Source organism: Grammomys surdaster, unplaced genomic scaffold (assembly GCF_004785775.1).
Source record: "Grammomys surdaster isolate TR1022 unplaced genomic scaffold, NIH_TR_1.0 65, whole genome shotgun sequence".
Classification (NCBI taxonomy): Eukaryota; Metazoa; Chordata; class Mammalia; order Rodentia; family Muridae; genus Grammomys; species Grammomys surdaster.
The window spans coordinates 6987825-6997649 of NW_021604567.1; the positions used below are offsets into that span (position 1 = coordinate 6987825).

Consider the following 9825-nt stretch of genomic DNA (forward strand, 5'->3'; position numbering starts at 1 on the left):
ACTAAGTTAAAATTTGAAATACTCAGTGGGATGGGAATAGATTGTTTTTGTAGAGGACTGTGAAGGATTTGGATGGTGATGGATTTTTATTAATGATATCTGACAGGTTGGCTTACCAACATTTAGCAGATATTGGTGGATATTTTGGATGTGTTTCAGGTAAGAGTGCAAGAGTTGCTATGAGCTGCTGTTTTGGATGTGTTCATCATTCCTTTGAGTTCTTGTGGACAGAGGTGCATATGATGACCCAGATAGTCTCTGCATACATGGTTTGGTGTGTCATACATAACGAACCTCAATCACTCAAGAACAGAAATTTAATGAAGGATCATTATCCGTGTATCCAGTGCTTACTTTAAAGAACCTCTTACGAGAAGAAATTCCAAGGGCACTTAAATTCTTGATCACACTAATAGTTAATCCAGCATAAAATTGTCAGTGCTTCTGATATAACACGAAGATTACCAAGAAAATTCTTAAGAATTATATATTATGATCATAGCAAGTAATTATACACAATGGTAAGCTTATTTGTTACTTTAAGAACTGAAGACTAAGTAATGAACCCAGACACCTATGGCCACTTGATCTTTGACAAAGGAGCTAAAGTCATTCAGTGGGAAAAAGACAGCATTTTTCAACAAATGGTGCTAGTTCACCTGGAAGTCAGCATGAAGAAAAATGCAAATCGACCCATTCTTATCTCCTTGTACAGAATCCAAGTCCAAGTGGATCAAGGACCTCCATATAAAACAAGATACACTAATAGAAAAGAAAATGGGCAAGAGTCTCGAACACATGGGCATGGGAAAAGTTCCTGAACAGAACACCAGTGGCTTACGCTCTAAGATCAAAAATCAATAAATGGGACCATATAAAATTGCAAAGCTTCTGTAAAGCAAAAGACACTGCCAATAGGACAAAATGGCACTGGGAAAAGATCTTACCAATCCTACATCCGATAGAGGACTAATATCCAATATATACAAAAACTCAAGAAGTTAGATTCCAGAAAATCAAATAACTCTACTAAAAATTGACAATAGAGTTAAACAAGGAATTCTCAACTGAGGAAACTCGAATGGCCGAGAAGCACCTAAAGAAATGTTCAACATCCTTAGCTATCAGGGAAATGAGAATCAAAACAACCCTGAGATTTAAGCTCACAGCAGTCAGATGGCTACGATTTAAATCTCAAGGGACAGCAAATGTTTGCAAGGATGTGGAGAAAGAGCACACCACTATTGTTGGTGGGATTGCAAGCTGGTACAATCACTCTGGAAATCAGTCTGGCAGTTCCTCAGAAAATTGGACTTAGTGTTACATGAGGATCCATCTATACCACTCCTGGACATATATGTCAAAAGATTCTCCAACATATAACAAGGACACCTGCTCCACTATGTTCATAACAGCCTTATTTATAATAGCCAAAATCTGGAAAGAATCCAGATGTCCTTTAACAGAAGAATGGATACAGATAATGTGGTACATTTACACAACGGAGTATTACTCAGCTATTCAAAGCAATGAATTCAAGAAATTCTTAGGTAAATATATGGAACTAGAAAGTATCATCCTGAGTGAGGTAACACAATCACAAAAGAACACATATGATATTCACTCACTGATAAAAGTATATTAGCCCACAAACTCAGAATGTTAAAGATACAATTCACAGACCACAAGAAGAAGAGGGTGCCATAAGAGAAGAAGACCATAAAAAGCAAAGTATGGGTGCTTAGGTCCTTCTTAGAAGGGGGAACAAAGTACTCATGGGATCCAATAGGTAAACAATGTGTGGAGCAGAGACTGAAGGAAAGGCTATCCAAAGACTGCCCCACCTGGGGATCCATCCCATATACAGTCACCAAATCGACACTATTGTGGATGCCAAGAAGTGCATGCTGACAGGAGACTGTTATAGCTGTCTCCTAAGGGGTTCTGTCAGAGCCTGACAAATACAGAGATAGATGCTAGCAGCCATTTATTAGACTTTGTACTGGGTCCAAAATAGGGTCCCCAATAGAAGAGCTAGGCAAAAGACTGAAGTAGCTTAAGGGATTGCAACCCCATTGGAACAATAACTATATCAACTAACCAAACATCCCAGAGCTCCCAGGGACTAAAACACCAACCAAGGAATACACATGGAAGGATCCATGGCTCCAGCCACATATATAGTAGAGGATGGCCTTGAGTAACATTAATGGGAGGAGAGGCCCTTCGTCATGTGAAGGCTGGGTGATACCCCAGTGTAGGCGAATTGGAGGGCGAGGAGGAGGGAGTGGGTTGGTGAGTGGGAGAACACCCTCATCCAAGCAGGGGAAGGGCGATGGGATCAGAGTTTCTCTCAAAAAAATTAAAAAGTAAAAAAATTAAATAAAAATTATTATAATTTTACCTTTTTATAAAAAATATTCTCAGAATATAAATCGAACATTACGTGCTCACTTAGTAAGATAGTTAAAAGCTGAGCGGGATTAAACATTATTTATCATGGTAACAATTGTTCACTGCAATATTAATCTGCTTGTACATGTTTTTCATGTTTCGAGGTGGAGCCTCACCACTAGGAGTAATTGCACTCATTTGGTTGATGTCTGTCTTATGAGGTTCTACCACTTATTGGTTCTAGGTATGAATAGAGTCTTTCTGGAGCACTTCGGGTGTCTGGAAAAGGACACTGGAAAGTTGAGCATAACAGTAATGAATTCTTAGTTTTTCTTATTGTCGTTAATATACAGAGAAATGAGTCTCATGATCACAGTTTTAAAGAACGACACAATGTTTTCTTTGTGCTTTCGGTAATCTTGCTAAATGGATGTAATGAGTATGAAATGTGTAAACACATGGAGAAGTGAAACCCGAAACTGCTCAGTGCATATTTGCACCCTAAAATATTAACCTAAGTTCTATGAAAATAAAGCAGTGTGATAATTGATTGCAAATTTGACCAGAGTAAGACGAATGACAAATTTCTCAAACACAGTAAAAGAACAATTATTAAAAATTACGTTCTGTAGAGATGCAGATAATGTAAACGCAGATTCTAAAAAATGTGTGATTCTAATATTCTCTAATGGATTAATGATTTGAGAACTATGATTCAGCCCAATACTGCAACATTGCAATATCATTTGTATAATAAGAGAATACATAAAATATAATATTTACAACATTCAAATTATTCTAAAATAACTGGAAATAAAGCATAATTTAAAGCATTTGAATATGGTAGTATATATTATATGTGATAATCTTCAGTGTGTGTTTAGGCACAATAGTCTAGGTATGATACATGTTAATAGCACATTTTTTCTTCTGTGATACTGCAGAACCCTCAATGGCAAATAAATTGACCCTTCGATTTTGATGTGTAGGTATTTTAATTCTAATCATATTGCCATTATCTAATAATGCATTTTACTTTAGGCTTTTTATAATTGCATATTCATATTCGGTATCCTTCAGTTTCTTGTGAATGGACTGCTTCTAGCACATTGCCACCGCTCCACTTCTATGTGCTAATAGCTAAAAAATCCTCCAGTTAGAGTGCTAAATATATAAAACCTTGACCAGGAGAATTAGACAAGAGAAAAATGATCACTTATTGTGCATAGAAACTCATTACAAGTTCTGTAGTTATCATATCAAAGAATCATTTGCAATGCATTTGGAGTATTCACCTGTGAATAGCTCAGTGATTACTTGTCCAACATAATCTATTTTTGGAAGTACTATTCCTTATATAAAATATAATGAAGATATAACAGAACTAGATAATCTAGGTCATTTCAGGTAAATTTGAGATAGCAACTCAGAGTGGAATTTATTTATATCACTTTTTGGAAACTTTATTAAACACATCTTAAAATGCAATTATTTTTCTTTGAATATTGTGTTGTAGTAGAATGAATTCTATTATTCATGAAAATTTCTGGAAGGACAAATTTAGAAATAACACATTTCAACCCTTCAGTGTAGGCCTAAAATTAGCCCAGTGCAGTTTAGAGGCAGAGCAAAACCAAAGATAAATACAGTGTTTGGATAAAATGTAACTGTTAACAATGCCTGTAATGAAAGACAAAATTACACACAGAGATCGCGGGTTGGGGGTGGGGGGTCTGGGAGGAGAAACGTGGAACTGAGAAAGCTAAATTTAGAGGAGAAAAATAGCTAGATTATTGACCCAGAAGAACCGAACACTAAATATATTCTTTCATTCACCATATAGAAACAAGCAGAGGAATTGCAACCCAATTGTCGTCTTTCCCAGACTCTCCAAAGGAGAAAATGAAACTGCTTGACTGCTTATAACAATCATTTAAAGACAAATCATCAGCGTAGAGTAGCCTTCCAGAGGAAGTTACTCATGACGATGGAACATGGTCATGGTATGGGATGAACAGTCTCAATGTCACACTTTGGCACTTATTAGTCTTATTATTGCTAGCATATATCTATTGTGTGGGTTCTGTTAGTGTGTTGGGATTTACATAGTTTTCTTCAGTTTTCAGTTAGTTCATTAGACAGTCCTAGCATATCATACAGATTTAGCAGGGGGTACTTAGAGAAAGCTATTTCTTAAACATGTTTTTGCAGGAGCTTTAGCTCTGTGTTCAGTTCCCTGGAGAATCATCAGTCACTTTTCCTTAGCTTAATTTTGAACTCAGGGTGACTTTTAATCACTGTTCATTTTTGATCCTTCTTTGTCTCAAGGATTTTTTTTTCATGTTTAGAAATAAAACTTTATGAATATCATTCACTGTTAAGTTTAGCATTAAGAAAAATTTTTTTCTTTCTTTTTTAAATTTTTTTTTATTGGATGTTTTATTTACATTTCCTATGTTGTCACCTTACCCCATCCCCCGCCCACCAAGGAACCCCCAATCCCCTCACCCCTCCTCCTTCTTCTCTGTGGATGTAACCTCTATCTACCCCCCCACTCCCACCTCCCCATCCCCAAAATTCCCACCCCCTGGGGCATCCAGCCTTCATGCAGTCAAGGGTCTCTTCTTCCACCTATGCCCAGCAGGGCCCTCAACTCTTACATATTCAGCTGAAGCCCTGGATCCCCCCCTAAGTGCTCCCAGGCTGGTGCTTTAGACCCTGGAGCTGTGGTTGGTTGGTATTGTTGCTCTCCTCATGGTGCAGCAAATCCTTTCAGCTCTCCTTCAGTCTTCACTCTAACTCCCCTATTGAGAACCCCATGATCAGTTCAATGGCTAGCTGTGAGCATCTGCCTCTGAGTATGTCAGACTCTTGAAGACCTCTGAAGAGATATCCATATCAGGCTCTTATCAGCATGCACTTCCTGACTTCCACATCAGCCTCTACCTTTGGTGATTGCACATGGGATAGATACTCAGGTGGAGTGGTCTTGAAACGGCTCCTCCTTCAGTTTCTGTCCCTCACTTTGTCTCCATATTTGCTCCCTTGAGTAATTTGTTGCTCTTTTTAAGAAGGACCGAATCACCCCCACTTGGTCTTCCTTCTTTATGGGCTTCATGTCGCCTGTGAGTTGCATCTTGGGCATTTCAAGGTTCTGGGCTAATATCCAATAATCAGTGAGTGAATACCATGTGTGTTGTTTTGTGATTGGCTTACCTCACTCAGGATGATAATTTCTAGTTCCATCCATTTACCTAGGAACCTCTCGAATTCGTTGTTTTTAATAGCTGAGTAATACTCCATTGTGTAAATATACCACATTTTTTGAATCCATTCCTCAGTTGAAGGACATCTGGGTTCTTTCCAGCTCCTGGCTATTATAAACAAGGCTGCTATGAACATAGTTGAGCATATGTCCTTGTTATATGTTCGAACATCTTCTGGGTATATGCCTAGGAGTGGTATAGCTGGATCCTCAGGTAATGCTATGTCCAATTTTCTGAGGAACCGACAGACTGATTTCCAAAGTGGTTGCACCATCTTGCTGTCCCACCAACAATGGAGGAGTGTTCCTCTTTCTCCACACCCTCGCCAGCATCTACTATCACCTGAGTTTTTAATCTTAGCCATTCTGACTGGTGTGAGATGGAATCTCAGGGTTGTTTTGATTTCCATTTCCCTGACAACTAAGGATGCTGAACATTTCTTTAGGTGCTTCTCGGCCATTCGAGTTTCTTCCGTTGAAAATTCTTTGTTAAGCTCTATACCCCATTTTTTAATAGGGTAATTTGGTTGTCTGGAGTCTAATTTCTTGAGTTCTTTGTATATATTGGATATTAGCCCTCTATCAGATGAAGGATTGGTAAAGATCTTTTCTCAATTTGTTGGTTGTCGTTTTGTCCTATTGACAGTGTTCTTTGCCTTACAGAAACTTTGCAATTTTATGAAGTGCCATTTGTCAATTCTTGATCTTAGAGCATATGCCATTGGAGTTCTCTTCAGGAACTTTTCCCCTGTGTCCAAGTATTCAAGGCTCCTCCCCACCTTCTCTTCTATTAGTTTCAGTGTATTTGGTTTTATGTGGAGGTCCTTTATCCACTTAGACTTGAGCTTTGTAAAAGGGGATAAGAATGGATCAATTTTCATTCTTCTACATGTTGTCCTCCAGTTGAAACAGCATCATTTGTTGAAAATGCTGTCCTTTTTCCACTGGACAGTTTTAGCTCCTTTGTCAAAGATCAAGTGACCATAGGAGTGTGGGTTCATTTCTGGGTCTTCAATTCTATTCCATTGATCTTTCTGCCTGTCTCTGTACCAATACCAGGTAGTTTTTATCACTATTGCTCTGTAGTACAGCTTGAGGTCAGGGATGGTGATTCCTCCAGAAGTTCTTTTATTGTTGAGAATAGTTTTCGCTATCCTGGGTTTTTTGTTATTCCATATGAATTTGAGAATTTCCTTTTCTAAGTCTCTGAAGAATTGAGTTGGGATTTTAATGGGGATTGCATTGAATCTGTAGATTGCTTTTGGCAAGATGGCCATTTTTATTATATTAATCCTGCCAATCTATGAGCATGGGAGATCTTTCCATCTTCTGAGATCTTCTTGAATTTCTTTCTTCAGAGACTTGAAGTTCTTGTCATACAGGTCTTTCACTTGCTTGGTTAGATTCACACCAAGGTATTTTATATTATTTGCAACTATTGTGAAATGTGTCATTTCCCTAATTTCTTTTTCAGTCTGTTTATCTTTCATGTAGAGGAAGGCTACTGATTTGTTTGAGTTGATTTTATAACCAGCCACTTTGCTGAAGTTGTTTATCAGGTTTAGGAGTTCTCTGGTGGAAGTTTTGGGGTCACTTAAGTATACTATCATATCATCTGCGAATAGTGATATTTTGACTTCTTCCTTTCCTATTTGTATCCCTTTGACTTCTTTTTGTTGTCTAATTGCTCTGGCTAGGACTTCCAGTACTATATTGAATAGGTAGGGGGAGAGTGGGCAGCCTTGTCTAGTCCCTGATCTTAGTGGGATTGCTTCAAGTTTCTCTCCATTTAGCTTGATGTTGGCTACTGGTTTGCTGTAAATTGCTTTTACTATGTTTAGGTAGGGGCCTTGAATTCCTGATCTTTCCAAGACTTTTATCATGAAGGGATGTTGAATTTTGTCAAATGCTTTCTCAGCATCTAGTGAGATGGTCATGTGGTTTTTTCCTTTAAGTTTGTTTATATAGTGGATTACATTGATGGATTTCCGAATATTGAACCATCCCTGCAATCCTGGCATAAAACCTACTTGATCATGATGGATGATTGTTTTGATGTGTTCTTGGATTTGGTTTGCTAGTATTTTATTGAGTATTTTTGAATCGATGTTCACAAGGGAGATTGGTCTGAAGTTCTCTTTCTTTGTCGGGTCTTTGTGGGGTTTGGGTATCAGTGTAATTGTAGCTTCATAGAACGAATTGGGTAGTGTTCCTTCTGTCTCTATTTTGTGGAATAGTTTGAAGAGAATTGGTATTAGGTCTTCCTTGAAGGTCTGATAGAATTCAGCACTAAAACCATCTGGTCCTGGGCTTTTTTTAGTGGGGAGACTTTTAATGACTGCTGCTATTTCCTGAGGGGTTATGGGACTATTTAGATGGTTTATCTGCTCCTAGTTTAACTTTGGTACCTGGTATCTGTCTAGGAAATTGTCCATTTCATCCAGGTTTTCCAGTTTTGTTGAGTATAGGCCTTTGTAGTAGGATCTGATGATTTTTTGAGTTTCTTCAGTTTCTGTTGTTATGTCTCCCTTTTCAGTTCTGATTTTATTAATTTGGATACTGTCTCTGTGCCCTCTGGTTAATCTGGCTAACGGTTTATCTATCTTGTTGATTTTCTCAAAGAACCAGCTCCTGGTTTTATTGATATTTTGTATTGTTCTTTCTGTTTCTATTTGGTTGATTTCACCCCTGAGTTTGATTATTTCCTGCCTTCTACTCCTCCTGGGTGTATTTGCTTCTTTTTGTTCTAGAGCTTTTAGTTGTGCAGTCAACTTGTTAGTGTGTGCTCTTTCCAGTTTCTTTTTGTAGGCACTTAGAGCTATGAGTTTTCCTCTTATCACTGCCTTCATGGAGTCCCACAAGTTTTGGAAAAATATGGAACGCTTCACGAATTTGCGTGTCATCCTTGCGCAGGGGCCATGCTAATCTTCTCTGTATAGTTCCAATTTTAGTATATGTGCTGCCGAAGCGAGCACTCAAGGATTTTTTGTGACAACATTTTACTCACAGAAATGATTGGTAGATTGAAAAGTAACCAAAATTCCTAAAATATCCTAATGCTAACTATGAATTAACACATGCTCTTGTGAACTTTGCCTAAAAATAATTTTGAATTGTCAGTCTGAGTATGAGACAGATACTACTAGAGTCTAATATACTCCATATTCCAATTTATATTTGAAAGAAAGTGTTGGATGTTATTTTTTTGTAAATTCTATGGTATTTTCCCCATTTTGTAGCACTACTTTGAAATTAAAATAGCCAAATACCAGGCTACCTTGTACCATGTGGCACAAAAGCTTTATCTTCAACTTATTGTAAAAATAATAAATCATATTTAATACTGCAACCCTGAAGGTTTTACCAGACTTTTCACTTTCACAGTATGTATAGTTACTCCTGTAATATACTTACGATTATTCAGTAGTCTAAATGGCAAAGACTGGCATACCTTTTGAAATGTGGTAGACCAATAAAAATAATATTGATGATCCGTGTATCATTTGCTGCTCCAAATTAAGTCAACCACTGCCACTGGCTTTGAGTCAATTGATGCTTAAAAATGTCTGTTGTTTTTCTTTTTTTAATAATTGAGACCAGAGAAAGCTTTTGAATAATGTAGAATTGCTATATGTTTTTATATGGCAAGTTTTATGCCAACACAAATATCATTCTATAGTCTTCTCTACCTCTCTCTCTCTCTCTCTCTCTCTCTCTCTCTCTCTCTCTCTTTCTCTGGGGAGCAGGTTGGGGGAAATTTTTGGAAAATATTTTTTTGAAAGCTTTTAAGTATAATGGATGTCTTGAGAATGTGTGAAAAGAGTTCTAAATAGTCAGGAGGCTCCCGTGTACTCTGTGATTTTAATAAAACGCTAGATAATTCCCTAGAAATCTGAGGTCACTTAGGACAGAGAAGCAGGAATTCTAATTAGAGATCTTCACTTTTCTCCTTGGTACTCCAAATCCAGTCCCCTAATCTCATCCCCAACTCTGCATAAGGCAACCTCCTGTGCCACCCCAACCTGTCTCTAGTGGATCACACAGATCTCCTCCTCCTAACTTTACACCAAACTATTTACTGCTTTATCCCATACTTTGGGCCCTCTGGGCCCAAAGGCCACTCCAGACAGGAAAGAATTTAGGTTAACTGTGAATATTCGCCTCTT

At 37.8% G+C, this 9825-nt stretch overlaps 1 non-coding gene across 1 annotated transcript; it reads right to left on the reverse strand.

Annotated features, from left to right (window-relative positions):
* Positions 1-8527: 8527 nt before the first annotated feature.
* LOC114625382 lies at positions 8528-8634 on the reverse strand. Its single transcript, XR_003712071.1, has one exon. It is a non-coding gene; the product is annotated as a U6 spliceosomal RNA (small nuclear RNA).
* Between the last annotated feature and the right edge of the window lie 1191 nt (positions 8635-9825).